Source organism: Pongo abelii, chromosome 6 (genome assembly GCF_028885655.2).
Source record: "Pongo abelii isolate AG06213 chromosome 6, NHGRI_mPonAbe1-v2.0_pri, whole genome shotgun sequence".
Lineage (NCBI taxonomy): Eukaryota > Metazoa > Chordata > Mammalia > Primates > Hominidae > Pongo > Pongo abelii.
The window spans coordinates 46,630,324-46,646,694 of record NC_071991.2 but is presented as its reverse complement, the minus strand read 5'-3'; the positions used below and the strand labels follow the sequence as shown (position 1 = coordinate 46,646,694).

Here is a 16,371-nt window from a genome sequence, read left to right as displayed (position 1 = left end):
TTGAAATAACTGAGGAGCAACTCACAGCTGCAGAGGGAGAAAAATATGAATATTCCCAGCAGGGACATCCTGCTGTCTGCTGAACCATATCCCCAGGAGAAGGACCCTGGTTGCTGGTTGGCCCCAGTCAGTGGGGAGAGAGCATGGCATGACTTGGTGAGAGAGAAAAATGTGGTGGGTGGGTCAGGTGGCCTCTGGGGACTTCATGGCCTACTGCGAGCTGAGCAGTTCCCAGGAGCACTGCACTGACCACTGACCGGGTGTAGGGTGCATTACCTGACAAGAATGTGTCTGTGGAACGGGATGGGGGCAGCTCTGGAGTTGAACTAATTCTGCTTCAAACTTAGCTGTTCCTTCCTTAATTTTCAGACTGTACAATATTGTTCCAGATATATGAGCATATAGCTTTCTTTACCTCATGTAAAAATTGATCCCTCTGTTAATGTTTTGGGGATTCAGGACTCAGGAGTATAAAACATGGACAGTATTTTACAATTTTAAAAAAGGCAAGCTGAAATTTTACACTAGCATTATTCATACCTCATTTAAAAAGCTATAGTCATTTCTGTTTGAAATACAGTAAAGTATTTGGTTTATAATTAATTGGGATGTCACAATGCAGATTATAACTCAGAGAAATCTAATTTCACTTATAAAGAGGGTGCACCTCAAGAGGAAACTTGATTGAAATTGCTGGAGGGACCGACAGGTAGTCTGTGGGAACTCACCTTGGACTTCAGAACTATCTTATGAACACTTTGTCAGAGAGAGGGGTGTTTTTAAATAAAGTTCATTTTTACATGTAATAATAAACCTTTAAAATTAACGTTATATCAAACATCTATTGTAGACTTGCTAACATTGTTCTAAACGTTTTCTTCCATTACTTCCTTCACACTTCTCACCAGTGTTGAGAGGCAGTGGTATTATTATCTCTCTCTGACAGACAAGAACAGTGTGTGGCACATATGACGTCCCAGATCACAAAGTTGGTAACCATGGAGCTTGGATAAGTAACCAATCCTCACTGAAGAAAACCTGACCAAATGTTGCAAAATGATGAAAATATTTTGAGAAGACTCTAGTAGAACATTAATTAATTAATTAAAATAAAGAAAATAAGGGCAAGCAGAATTTACTTTTAAGCATGTTCTCTACACATTTGTAGATAGTAATATATTTGTTTGGATCATTACACAGGATCACAGGATTAAATTTTTTTTTTCTTTTAGACAGAATCTTGCTCTGTCATCCAGACTGGAGTACAGTGGCACGATCTCGGCTCATTGCAACCTCCACCTCTCAGATTGAAGCGATTCTCCTGCCTCAGCCTCCTGAGTAGCTAGGACCACAGGCGTGCACCACCACACCCGGCTAATTTTTGTATTTTTAGTAGAGACGGGTTTTACTATATTGGCCAGGCTGGTCTCAAACTCCTTACCTCGTTATCCGCCCACCCTGGCCTCCCAAAGTGCTGGGATTATAGGTGTGAACCACCGCACCCGGCCATGATTAAACATTTTTAAATGGGTTTTACATTTACAGTTTTATATTCTGATATTTTAATTTTATATTTAAAAATATATCAGGTCCTTCAAAAGCTCATCTGAATATTACTATTAATGACCTATGACAATATGCACCCTTCTAGACTACTTACCCTATCTAACATCAGCTGTGTTATTTGAAATCTTTATGTCTCAGTTCTACATCTATAAGTGCCTAAATGGCTTCCAGAGACTTAAGAAATTTACATGATCACATAATAATGATAATGAACATGAAGTATAGATAACAGTACCTGTCACATACCTAGATATGGAAAACCCAAATTTCTTATGTTTTTATATTGAAAAGTCAATTGGTGGCCAGGCGCAGTGGCTCAGGCCTGTAATCCCAGCACTTTGGGAGACCCAGGCAGGCGGATCACGAGGTCAAGAGATCGAGACAATCCTGGCTAACACAGTGAAACCCCATCTCTACTAAAAATACAAAAAATTAGCCAGGCGTGGTGGCGGGCGCCTGTAGTCCCAGCTACTCGGGAGGCTGAGGCAGGAGAATGGCGTGAACCTGGGAGGCGGAGCTTGCAGTGAGCCGAGATGGCGCCACTGCACTCCAGCCTGGGCGACAGAGCAAGACTCCGCCTCAAAAAAAAAAAAAAAGAAAGAAAGAAAAGTCAATTGGTACTTTACTGGCATTTTACTTGTTCTCTGAATACACCTAATCACTGGAACCCTGGGCACATCTTTCAGCACACGGTAGTAATATGTGTCAGTTAATGTTCCGTGATGGTCAGTTCTGTCTCCTCCATGGGGATGGAACAATGTGTCTTTTCTTTTATACTCCTGTGATTAAGAAGCAGTTTAGTGTCATATTCAAGAGGAACCAGATTACCTGGGTCCCTCCCTAGGCTGTGCTACCACCTATCAGCTCTGTGATTTGGACAAGTGCATGAACTAATACTCCACTTATTTCAGGAGTTAGATATGTTTGATGAGAACAACAGAGCAGACACTATAGGTAGTGTGGGTTAAAGGAGCTAATATATGCAAAGAATTGAGAACACTGTAGAAAACTTACACACACACACACACACACACGATACAATTCTCTCTTCCTTTACAGGTAAGACCAAACGTTATTCCAACATGAAGGGTCTCATCCAATGGCCCCTGGGATGACTTGGAGCTCTATTCTGATGATCTCATGCAGGCAAATTCTCCTCCCTACCCCTCCCAGAAAAAAGGGCACTTACTCCTTCCCGAATTTATCCCAGATATCCTAGCATTTACTTAGAGAATTGCAATCCTTAAACTGTTCGGTGTGGTCTCATAGACCAGCTCAAAGACATGACTTGTCTGGCAGATCATGCAACCCCAATTCTCTAAGCTTTCATTTCTTTCATTGTAAACTGTGCCAGTGATAGTTATATTGCAGGGGGGTTGTCTTGACTGTACATAATAAGGATCCCTCTCTCAACTGCACCTTGCTACTTACTGGAAGTCTCTAGGTGGTGATATGATGGACAGTGGCACGACCTATGTTCTCTCAGTCCCCAGACAAGTCTTTAATGCATTAAGAAACAGTGTCAAATAAAGATACTGGAGCACAAGTCCTGGGATCAGGTGGGAACGAAGGTATAACCCGTAACAGCTTCCTGGAAAGCCCTGGAAGAGCCTCAGAGAAGGCGAGCCTGAGTCTGGGAGCCCAGCTGGGGACTGGCTGTGGTTGCCCCTGTTGGGAAGGATGTGGTGGGCGCAGACCCTGGGAGGGGATTTTGTGCATGTTGTCTCAACAGTTCTAGTATGGTGTAACCCCATGCAGCACAGTAGTAAACGGCCATGTCTTCTTTCTCTATGGACTTGATGGTAAGGATTGAAGTCAGAGTTTGAGAATTCTTTCTTGCCTCCACTTTGTTGCCCATCTTACCCGTGCTGCCTCGAGTTGCGGATTTTGTTGAGGCAATATAGATCAGGTGCTCCAAAGCCTGATTCGGTTTCTGCCAGTACCAATGAATGACATCTGTTTCAAACTTTGTGCTCGATATCTTGCAAGGTATGTCAATACTTTTCTTGACTTCTGTGGAAATGGATAGCTGGAACTGCTCCACTTTTGATAATCCAAGTCCACCTGTAAGTAAAAGAGGAGAATTTCCAATGAACATCTGACAGTAGAAGAGGGAAACATTGAAGAATGATTGTGGTCACGCAGCTAGACTGAAATGTTCGGAGAGGAACTCACGAGCCCAGAAGGAGGAGAAGGCGAAAGCTTCCAGCAGTGACATCCTGTCTTCGGGGCGGTGTCCCCAAGGAGAAGGCAGGAAAGTGCAGACCTAGTGGCTAGTGCAGGAAAGTGCAGCCCCTGACCGGTGACTCCGGTCAGGGGCTGGAGGGTGTGGCCTGAACTGGGGAGAGAAAAGAAAGTGGTTTTTTGGGCCCTTCAGTGCTGCCTGCAGGCTCAGCACTGAGCCCCCCTCCTGCTCACCCTGCTTATCTCAGATCAGGTTAGCAATCTCGATGGGGTTCTCTGCACGAATGTGAGGGGGCCATGGGGGTTGCTTAATTTCTGTGGAAATGAGAAGGATTTCTAATTGCCTAGGAGTTGTTCATGAACACTTTTCCCCAGCATAATATTTTAAATTGTTGCATATTTAATAAACATTAACTTTTATAATAGCAAATACTTATTGAGCATTTTCTATTTGTTAGCCTTTTTTTTTCTAAATGTTTTTCACCTTCTAATCTTCACAATGATCACTTAATATGGGTACTTGGAATTTTCATTTTTTGGATGAGGGAATGAGGCACAGAGTCATCAAGTAACTCCACAGAAGTCACACAGCTGATAGGTAGAACATGCTGGTAATGGTGCTTGTCGAAGAAACTCAGAGCAATGGGGAAAGATAACAGTAAAAACATCTATGGTCATATCACAAAGGCCCACTACTATTCGCATTATTATATGGTCACTTGTAGATTTTTTTCACTGTAGATACATGAATATTAATAAGATTTTATGGACTATAGATATATTTACATGTATAGTGTTCTATATTCTTTCAGTTCAGCTTATATTCTGAGCAACTTCCCATGTCATTGGAGAATTTTTTATTTATATATATTTTTTGAGACAAGATCTTGTTCTGTCGCCCACCCTGGAGTGCAGTGGCACACTCATGGCTCATTGCAGCCTCAACCTCTTAGACTCAAGCAATCCTTTCATCCCCAGCCTCTTGAGTAACTGGGACTACAGGCACACACCACCATGCCTGGATAATTTTGTATTTTTTGTAGAGATGGGGTTTCACCATGTTACCCAGGCTGGCCTCCAACTTCTGAGCTCAAGCAGTCCACCCACCTCAGCCTCCCAAAGTGCTGGGATTACAAGCGTGAGCCACTGCACCCAACCAAAACATTTTTTAATGTCTAACTGTTCATTTTTATCACATAGGGGCTGCCTGACCCTGTGCAAACTTCTTAATCTCTTTGTGCCTCAAATCTCTCATCTGAAAATGGACACAGTAATAACACTGGTATTAAAATTTTATGCAGACTAAATAGCTAAGTACACTTAGTACAGTTCCTGACATACAGTAAATTTTCAGTAATTATTAGATATTATTATTACTACTACTACTACTACTACTACTACATTTTTATCTCCCCTCTACTTTTTATTTTTTTTTCCATAGGGATAGGGTCTTACTATGTTGGCCAGGCTGAAGTGCAGTGGTGTGATCATGGCTCACTGCAGCCTTGAATTCCTTGGCTCAAGCCATCCTCCTGCCTCAGCCTCTTGAGTAGCTAGGACTATAGGCATGCATCACCATGCACAGTTTCCCTCCACTTCCAGCCATTTAATTTCCCCAACAGCTTTCATTGTTAAAATGCTTTGCTGACTGTTTTGAAGTAGTAACCTAGCTAAATCAAGGGAAAACAGTCAAATATTGTTAGTACTTCATTTTTCCACATTACAGAACTTCTCTTTTCTTCCATTCAGCTCCATTTTATGATTTCCATGTGGCTTTCTTGGAGATCTTCTGGCGCCTCAGGGTTCCCTTAACCTTGGACAGTGGTTGTCCCTGTCACTTTTGTCCAGCTCTGGCTTGTGTTGTGTGGGACAGGTATGAGCTCCGACAGCTTGGGTCCTCCCTAGGAGACAGAAGAGGAAGCAGCTGGCTCGGATGGCTCCTCCTAAAGCAGTTGCCCTGTTCACCCTCTTTTCTGATAAATACCGTTTTTGAGACACTCAATGCTGGGGAGTCGAATGTTGAGGAGGTGGAGGTAAGCAGACCAATGGGCCTGTGGCTACAACTAGAAGGACTCACTATTCCCCTGTATAGGATGTGTCCTGGGAATGGGAAGTAGGAGAGGGCGCCCATGCTGCAGACTGAGCCAGTCTGCAGGGCCCGGCTTAGAGCCCTGGTGCTGCCACAGCCAGGGCAGCCACGGCCACCCTGGAACTCACTAGGCACCCTGCACACTCCATCCCTGCCAGACAGTTCCTTCCAGACCCTGCAACTCCAGCAGCCGTGTGTGTGTGTGTGTCTGTGTGTGTGTGTGTGATGGAGAGGTTGTAAGGAGTGTATCTAATTGCTGGAGTCCATAGTATACCTGACTACCTGGAATAAAGGCTGAGAAAATGCATCAGGCATTTTTCTTTTCTGTAGAGGGAGATGAATTCATCCATTCACCAAAACCCATGAGGTGAAAATTCCCTAAACACAGGAAAGCGTTACTAGGAGTCAAGAAGAAAGACAAATGGACACTTTTAAGATACTTTTTTGTTTGTTTTTTTATTTGTTTTTTCAAACAAATAAAGTGAACAAAGGTAGAATTTATATTATTGAAAACATTGTCAGAAAACAGATACTCAATTTTCATAATATTAATAGTTTGCATTAATTGAGGGCATTGTCTGTAGCAGGCTCTGTGCTGCAAGCACCTTTGTCCATTATCTATTAAGTGAGGATTCTTATTATTGTTCCCATTTTCCAGATGGGAAAATAGAAGCTTTGACCTAGCAGGCATTTTATTCAAGATCAAGGCATTTTTACAGAGCAGGCATTTTGTTCAAGCATGCACTTTGTTCTGGCAGGAGTTAAGTGACAGGACAGTAATTTGTGACAGAGGGTCTAACTCTAGAACCTGTGTGCTTAATGAAACCTTTTATTTCTCCCAGATATATCAATTATACAGATATATGTATACACAAACTTATATATGTACATGATGTACTTGTGCATGAATAAATTTATTCTTCTTTTCTGTTGCAGATATAAATATTTCTGATTGTGCCATTTTGATTACCCAACCAGGAAAAGAGAGAGAGAGATGAAAAATAACATAGGCTTTTGAATGAACACCTGAAATATCAAGAGAACATTAAATTCTTTTTTAAAAGTTTCTCACATAATTTGAGCAAAGAGAAAAGCAATCCCATTAGCTCAGAGGAACTTGCAGCAGATTGCTGGTAACCAGGCATCTTGTCTACCCAGTCTTTGCCTCCGAGGACAGGCCAGAGGCTTCAGGTCAGTGTCAGGTGTGTGTGATTGCTGGTGTAAGGAAAGGAGGTAAATGGTTCAAGCAGGGACTACCATTCCATGCCACTCATGAGGTTTCAGATATGTCTGGATAACATTAGCCAGGCTGCAACAACAACAAACCCACCAGTTCATTTATAAATAATTAGATAGATAAACAACAGGGAGATAGAGATAGAGACAGAGAAGGGATGGAGGTGGAGGTGGAGGTGGAGGTGGAGGTAGGGATAAGTGTACCTAGTGAAGACTGCAATATCAGCAATGTCCCTGAGGGAAGGTTTTCCTTGATTAATTGTCCAAACCATTTCACACAAGGGAGTGTAGACAAAAGTGAAATTAACAAATACTGGTAATGAGTACTTACTTGAGACCTTTCTCTACTCCAGGTTTGATGCTCAGCATTTCGTATTTATTATCTCAACTAACCCTCACAAGCGTCACTGGAGTGGGCACTACCCTCTCTGCCACATAGAGAGTCAAAGCTGTGTCTTCACAGTCAAAGCTGAAGACGCTCAGGTTGACTCAAGACCTCTGACTCCAGAGTCTGCACTCCTTGACTTCACACCATGGTGTCACCTATGCGAATGACTTTTTTTTCATGACTTTTTTTTTTTTATCAGTTTTTCTCAAGGCTCTGGAGTGTAATGTCTGGCGGCTGAATTCAAACATTATTTTCATTAGTTCTTTAATGATTATTTTTGTGTAAACTAATTTTGTGTTTCCATGGGGTTAGGAAGCTTCATAGATTCAATTTATTTAAAGCCTCGTATCTTGAGTCTGTGTGGCTCTATCACTAATTACCTCCTAAACAGCACCCCTACTCCACAGAGCACAAATAAGGCTTCTTTTTACTAATTAACAAAAGGCATGCCCTTAGGCAGAATAATTAGACAAAGACACCATTCTCCAGCATGTCACAGCCCAACTCCAGAGTGTGCAGGGGGTGGGTGTGAGATGGGATTTTGGCTCCCACGGGTGCCCCTCACCCAAGTGATTTTGAGCAGGGCACAGCCACCCAGCTAACTTTGAGCAGGGCATAGTGGTGGAACACGCACACACTATCATTCAATGCAGAGGGGAAATGTACACAACCTATACCTGTCGTCTCTTGCTCGTTCTGATATTGTGGGGAGGCACTAAACTTACCAATTTAAAATAGTTTCCACCAGGTTAGAGCAGCCTCTTTCAGATGGGCTCGGTCTCTTTGTGGTGCCTGCTTAGGCCTTTCTGCGTTTCTCTCTCTTCCTCCTTCTCATCCCCAGGATGACATCTCTACACAGGGGCAGGGTGTGTGAGTGAGTTCTTAGAGGTGTCTTCCTGCTACTCTCTGCATCCTCAACAACTTCCAGCATTTTGCCCTGCTGATCTCAGGGATTTCACTCTTCCTCTGAACCGGCTGGTGTGAAAAACCAGACTGAACTTGCCACTGTTGACTCCATACCATGCCCTTGGGATGCAAAGTTCCCTTCCTGCAGCTTCTCATCCAAATCCCAGGTGCTGTGCCCTCCGGCCCCCTCAGTAACTTTGTATCCTCTCAGAGACCCTGAGAAGGATCTGGGCCTCCTACATGCATAGCCTGTGTGGAGAGGGCTGCTGGTTTGGGCTCACCTTTGCAAATGCCTTCCACTGTTGATGAAGTTCTACCAGGGCCATATTATGGAAGCTTGATAGGAGCCAGACACTCGCAGATTCTCCTTTGTCTATCTTGGGTTTCCGTTGGGCTTTCTATCCCCTCTGGCATAAGGCCCTCAGATGCAAGGGAACCAGGAAGTATCTCCATGTAATGCTCTACCCCTCTCACTCTTCCCACCGGCTCGTACTTCCCAGCCAGAAGGAACAGCGCTTCTCCTTGGGAGGGTGTTAACGTCACCGATATCATATGCTGAGTCTTCATAGCTAGCAGCTGTAATAAAATTCTGTGTTGTTACTTTACCAGGGTGGCCTTTTGACCTATGAATGAGAGAATCACAACTTTAGAAAACTCTTTGAAAAAAAAAATTGAACCTGATTTTCAAGCCCAACATCTCACAATTAATTCAAAAAGTGAATTTGTGGCAGGCCGTGGTGGCTCATGCCTGTAATCCCAGCACTTTAGGAGGCTGAGGCAGGCAGATCACGAGGTCAGGAGATTGAGACCATCCTCGCTAACATGGTGAAACCCCGTCTCTACTAAAAAAATACCAAAAAAAAAAAAAAAAAAAAATTAGCCGGGCGTGGTGGTGGGCTCCTGTGCACTGCACTCTAGCCTGGGCGACAGAGTGAGACTCCGTCTCAAAAAAAAAAAAAAAAAAAAAGTGAGTTTGTTCTGGGCAACTACCATCTCTTTCTATGGGTAGTAAATATCATGGATTAGCTATAATAAAGAAAGGACAAAAGGTGACATGATTTATTTTGGAGAATAAAAATATGTTGGCCACATTTCCAAAACATGATCCTCATTACACATTTTGATCATTTCCTTAAGTCTGGGCCATGAGGTTTTTGATCCCTCTCCAGGTATCCCACCCGTGATATTATCTGCTAAAGCAAGTTCACAAGAACAGAGAGGATTTTCTGATTTCTTAGCCTTTTCCCCTCCAGTAAGAAGAAGGGTCCTAGGGCAGAATGCCTGTGGGGAGCGGGATGGGGGTGGGGTGGGAGGTGGGAACTCTTCCAAATGTGTGTTCAGCATGACCGTTTAGCCGTGGCTTCTTGAGTCACTGCCCATTCTGTCCTGACCTGGCTCTGCAGGACTAGGCAGTCGGTCCGGGCCAGTGCATAATTACCCACAAATGCCACAGTTTATTCCTATAAAGTTTTATTTGTTTGTTTTTGAGACAGAGTCTTGCTCTGTAGCCCAGGCTGGAGTGCAGTGATGCAATCTTGGCTCTCTGCAACCTCTGCCTCCTGGACTCAAGTGATCCTCCCACCTCAGCTTCCAGAATAGCTGAGACTACAGGCAAGCTCCACCACACCTGGCTAATTTTTGTGTATTTGTAGAGATGGGGTTTCACCATGTTGCCCAGGCTGGTCTCGAATTCCTGAGGACAAATGATCTGCCTGCCTCAGCCTCTGAAAGCGCTGGAATTATAGGCCTGAGCCACTGCATCTGGCCCTATTTCCATTAAGTTAATAAACCCAAAGGGTATTCAAAGTGGCCCAATAGTGCACTTGAAAGAGCATGAACTATTTGTTTGGACAGATAACTGCCCCTGTCTAAGCATCAGTTATTTCTTTCATGAATAAGTTTATTTACCAGGTTCTTATGACAATCACCTGAAATTCTGAACATGTAGGACATCTATCCCATTTTCTGGCAGCCAATGGGAACTGAGTGGATATGAATTCCATCTTGTTCCTTGCTGGCATCTTTACCCTGAGCATTTCACCATGACTAGAAGTCTCTAAGAAATGAAATAATGGACCTTGCCTTCTCTCTGAAATAATCATGCAGTTTCAACAAACATAGTCTCTAAATAGGAACCCAAGTCAATAGGAAATGATGTCAAATCAGACACTTGGGGGTATAGGTACTGACATTTGTTGGGTGCAATTGATAGTCATCAGACTCCCTTTCTGGTTTCCTGTGATCACAGAGGCATCATCTGAGGAACACAGGAAGTGCTGCAAGCTGAGGCTGAGGCCTAGCTGGGGCAGAGGGCTGGACGAGGCTCTTCCACATTGGGAAGGATGTGGTCGCAGACATGATAACGGGGCAAGTGCCCATTACCTCAGCTCCAATGTCATGCTAGGTTCCTGGGGGCCATTATATTGGGTCATCATGTCTTTCTATTTTTCTGGGAATTTTATATTAAGAACTAAAGGGGAGTAGACAGAATTTTATATATAGAATTTATATGCAGAATTTTATATATGGTTGCAGCTCTTTGCCTGTAATTGACCTTGGACAGGGTTTTTTCCAAGTAAATATCAAATCCTCAAAAGCCTGATTTGGTGTTGGTCAGTACCTGAGTGTGTATGAAAAGTTCTATCTGAATACCCTACAGTGAAAATATACGCTTTGTTTCTGCTAACGAAATAAAGATTTTTACTTGCTTCAATTGTTTTTACCCAATTTCAATTAGAAACAAAATAGCATTTTCAACGAAACCAAAGTTATCAAGAAATGAGACATTCATTTTCAAAAAAATCCCTCAGCCAATCTGAGAAGTAGGGGAACAAGTTCACATTCCCAGAGTGAAGAACAGGTGCATATCTGTAGCTGTGATGTCCCATCTGCTCAGGCTGAGTGCCCGAGAGAAGGCTGAGGAAATAGGGAACCTGGAGTAGGAGAAGCTGAGGCAGGATGAGGAAGGGGAACCTTGCAGTGTTCACAGAGAAAATGGGTGTCCCCAGGCCCTGCACCCAGATCAGTCATTTCTGAGGTTGCTGATTGGTCAGGATCACATGGGAACTTTATCCATAGCTGTATGACACCATGATAACTGGTCCATTTGCCAGCGTAAAAGTTATTCACCTTGTTATCTTGTTGACTCTTAGAAACTTTTAGAAAGATTCTTTTTCATTATTATTATTTCATCATGATTATCTAACTGATTTCAGGGGAGAGTTGGTCCAAGTTACCACATGTGCTATGACCTGCAGCCACCTGTCCACTTTTCCAGGTGAGAGTCCTCACTGGTTTATCTGGCCACCAAACACTCACGGCACAGACCCAACCCTTCCATGATCCACACACACGGCTCTGCTCTGGACCCATGGTGGACGTAGGACCTGAGAGTCCTATTTGGTGTGGAAGTAGAAGAGCTACCTCATCACCTCCTCACTGGGAGAGGAGGGGATTTCCAAGGAAATCCCAACAGTGCTTTTCAGAGAAAGTCTTTGCAAAATTAGAGTCCCCAGGAAAGCTCTTACGGTAATTAGCCTGGATATAGCTCATGAGCCAAAGGTTGGAGTCATCAATTTTATCTACCTCTTAGCAAGTCTTTGAGAAATATGGCCAACTACCCCAGGGTTTCTCAGCCTCTGCATTATTGACATTTTGGGCTGGATAATTCTTTGTTGTGGGGCTGTCCTGTGCATTGTAGGATGTTTAGTAACACTTCTGGCCTCTACTCACTAGATACCAGTAGCATTCTCACTCTGTTTGTGACAATAAAAAATGTCTCAGACATTACCAATGTCCGCTGGAGAGGGGCTTGCCCTCCACTGAGAATCTCTGGTTTTGTCCCCTTCTTTTGGATTTCTACCATTCTCCTGAGCTTAGAGTGTCAGTGGAGATTGGGACAAAATGAAACTCCCACCGAATATCCAGTATGTAAAAATTCTCATCACTTAATGAGCAATATCACTTAATCTTCTTTGCCACCATATATTTTCTTGAGGAATTGGAGTGGATATTACAACAAATACCTCTATCACTCAGCATATAGCACTGCAGCTTTGCTAGACCACTTGTTACCTGCTACTTTCATATAACACATGCTAGATTTCATTTTTGTTACATCAAAGTCATATGTTGTAGGGATTGTTAAAGCCCCTTATTTCATCAAGAAGGATGTCTTCCCTATAGTGGGAGCTCCATAAATATTGACTATCCTTAGGAGATAATTCATATGAGAAATCCTATTAGAATGAATGAAAATGTGTTAAAATAAAACTCTCACTTTTTACTTTGTTATGGTGTTTACAATTTCCAAAACACTTTTACAAACATTGGCTTATTTAATCCAAATAATATTTTGAGGGAGAAAGCGATTCCCCATGGGGAAGAGGGGGTAATGTAAGGCCTCTCAGCTAGTAAATGGTAGAGCTCTAACTAAAACCTATTTCTTTGATACCAAGCAAATCCACATAGTGTGCTATACAGGCGAGCATGCAATCATTCAGTCCTGCTTTTAATTCCAGTTAAGCCTGCTGTTAGCTTGACTTGTTGCTATCTGACCCCCAGTGCCCTCAACTATGAAAATGAAATTGAAATCCCTATCTACCAGCATTGGCTTAGATAGGTGCATAATACGCCTGGAATAAAGTGGGAACTCAGTGGGTTCCATATCTTTCACCTCCTTCCTCTCTACTCTGCCTCCTTGTTGAAACAGGATGAGCACAGAGCTACTGTTAGGAGGCCTAGTTTGGCTTTGGGGTATGCTCTTTTTCTTAGGATTTTAGTTCCTTGACTTGAATGACAATAAATAACATCTCTAGACAGAGGAACTCCCCATCATGAGGTGTGGTGGGGCTCTCAGCATTGCCCTCTAAGTGGAGGCTTTGTGTGGTGGGGCCTCACGACCAGTCGTGGGGCTGCTGCACCCATCCTCTTCCCCCAGAGGGGTTCCGCACATCCACGCCCCACCTCGCAGCAAATTTGGGCAAGGAGGGAACTGGCTGCAAATGTCCCATTTATCCTGTACCCGAGGAGGTGGTAAAAATTAACTCACTGAAGAGTTTGGTTAAAAAAATAATGAAGTTCTATAAATAAAAACATATTTATAAATTTGGGATGCTTTTTCCTAAAATATGTCCTTTCGATATTAGCAAATGTGATGATGACAAAAGCTAGTTTTTACTGTTGCAACCAGACTGTGACAAAAATGAACTTCCTCCTTTTCTTGTTTGGCAAGACTTTTACTTGAATCTTCTGGCTCTATGAAGCCTTCCCAGTGATCCATTCACTTCTTCCTTCTCAGAACATTTATCTATGTCATGGAATCAAGGACTAATTAGTTTCATTTTTTCCTTTGAAGAACAAGTGAATAGTATAGTGGCATTCCTATTGATATTCACTCAAAAGAGTCGGGCTGTTTGATTGCTGCGTTATGTTTCATCCAGTAAACTAGAAGTCTTCCTGCTTCAACCTTTTTCATGAAAGGACCAAATTCCCTACTTGGGTACACTTAGAGGAACACATTCCACATCCTTGTGAATATACAGAGAAGTCTGTGCCCCTCTTCCCTTCCTTGTCATTTATTCCAGTTCTTGCTGGGTGAGTGTGGTGTGGTGGGAAGAGGGTAAGTCTTATGGACCGTCACACTTGCTCTACATCCCTTCTCTGCTACTAGTGATGCCTGTGTGATTTTGGAGGCTACAGAGTCTCTCTGAATCTCCGGTTCCTCCTCTGAGAAAGGAGATGACAATATTTAAGTGAGAAAAGCATGTAAAGTCCCAGGCCTGACACTGACTTGGCCCTCTGACCATCCAGGCCCTCCCTGGGCAGTCACGCAGGAAGCAGAACATGATGTGGCCATCTCAGGCCAGGCTGCAGTTGGGTCTCAGCCTTTCCACCCATTCCCATCCACCTTTGGATAACATTTCTGTGCTCCCCAGCGGACTGAGGGTAAGGGAGTGCAGCAGAAAGGTGATAATCAGGGGAATATCTTTGCGTTCCATCTTGCTGCTTTTCTGTTGCTCAATAAACACAGTTTTGGTTACGCTTTTTTTTCTTGTTAAAAAAAGAAAAACAAAATCTTAGAACCCAGAAGTCAGAAAAACTTGATTGCATAGGAAAATTCTCTGTAGAGAATTCTCTGCAGATTGTCTGTAAGTAAACACCGTCAGCATCAATTTAACTAACTTCATGTGACCCTGGGGAATGGAGCTTAAGGCTGCAAGTGAAAAAAAAACTCATAAAACGAATAATAAAATTTTTTATTTCCCCCCTGAAATGTCTCCATTTAAAAGTTCGTGTTTGGTTTTGTTTTTCTCATCACTGTAGCAGATCAAGGCAATAGATTCTGTAGTCAGACAGACCTGGATTCAGGTCCCAGCCTCGCTGCTTACTATCAAGTATCTTAATTTATCAAAGTCTCAAACCTGTACCTAGAAAATTTCTATAAAGGGCATTTGTCCCCGCAACAGAACCGCTGCCGCCATCGCTGTCATTTAAGATCGCCCGGGTCCCTCCGCCGCCACCATGCCTCTGGGAAGCCGCAGCGCGGCTGTCCGACCAGCCAGCACCCTCCCGCCGCGCCCTCTGCCCACCTGCCCCCACACCCACCGCCCCCAGCAGCCGCCCCATCTCCGCCCCTTCGGGCCAGCCGAGCCTCATGGCTCAGGTGGCGTCCATGGCCGCAGGGGTAGCCGTGGGCTCAGCTGTGGGACACGTCATGGGCAGCGCCCTGACCGGAGCCTTCAGATGCGGGAGCTCGGAGCCCGACCAGCCGGCTGCCCAGCAGACCCCTACCCGCACTGCCCTCCAGCCCCTGCAGATGAGGTCCTGCGCCTACGAGATCAGGCAGTTCCTGGACTGTTCGACCACGCAGTGTGACCTGTCCCTGTGTGAAGGCTTCAGCGAGGCCCTGAAGCAGTCCAAGTACAACCATGGTCTGAGCTCCCTGCTCTGAAGAGGTTGGTGCAGACTCGGGGGCCAGCCCTGCACCCACCTCTACCCTTTGCCGACAGCTGGACCACAACACCAGATTGTACCAGATGTTTGGGATTGGAAGTGAGGAGGTTTCTCACCCCACAAATAACCCAAGACACAAATGTGCAAATAAAAGAGTTTATTAAAAAAAAAGTAAATATCTATAAAAATGAGATAATAATAATGATAGTATTTTGTTAGGCTCAAATGACATAAAGCATGCAGTATAAAGTGCCATGCACATAAGAAGTACTCAATAAACAATAGCTACTATGACTACACTCATAAGAACATTTACCACATTATTCATTTTCACATAGAACTGAGCTCTTTCAGAGAATAGTCTGTACATTTAACTCTGTACATGTAAACTCACTGATTTTTCTGTTTTTCTGTGGCTAAGCAAAGAAAACAAGGAAAGTCAGAGAAATCTGCTGACCCATGGACTGCAAATTCAAATTCTGCCAATTTCAGAACACAAATATGGAGTTTTGATAATTACTCTGTAACTTTAGTTTATAAGTAAGTAAAATATAAAGAGAACGGGACTACAGTAAAGTATAGCACATGATTCAATCTCTCTGAATCCATTAGTACTTTGCTAATTTGCTAGTTAAAAGTTGACTTAAAAGTGACAAGAAATTAAATTAGGGATCTACAGAAGAGACACATCAATTATAGCAACAGGGGTGAGGGGATAAATTCTACTTGACATGAATGTGACAGGCATTTCTCTATCCTCAATCATCTAATGAGAGTTGAGATTGTTTCTCTATTTTAAACTTAGTTATTGTTGTAAAGAACACTATAAGCACAATTGGATTAATCATACTATCGATTCATGAAGCACTACAAGCATAAAGCACTATAATCATTTATCTAAATGTGTATCACTTTTATGTCTCTTATTTGAGTCTACTACATGTTGGTGATTTATTTAATGAGTCAACAAATACCTAAGACTCCTTCACTTAACTCAAGAAAAAAGCATTATAAATAATCTACATGCTCCTCTATATTAAGAAATCAA

The 16,371-nt window shown here is 43.1% G+C and overlaps 1 pseudogene; it reads left to right on the top strand.

Moving 5' to 3' along the window:
• The first annotated feature begins 14,891 nt into the window (after window positions 1–14,891).
• On the top strand, window positions 14,892–15,321 carry LOC103891126 (coiled-coil-helix-coiled-coil-helix domain-containing protein 10, mitochondrial-like; annotated as a pseudogene).
• Window positions 15,322–16,371: the final 1,050 nt, after the last annotated feature.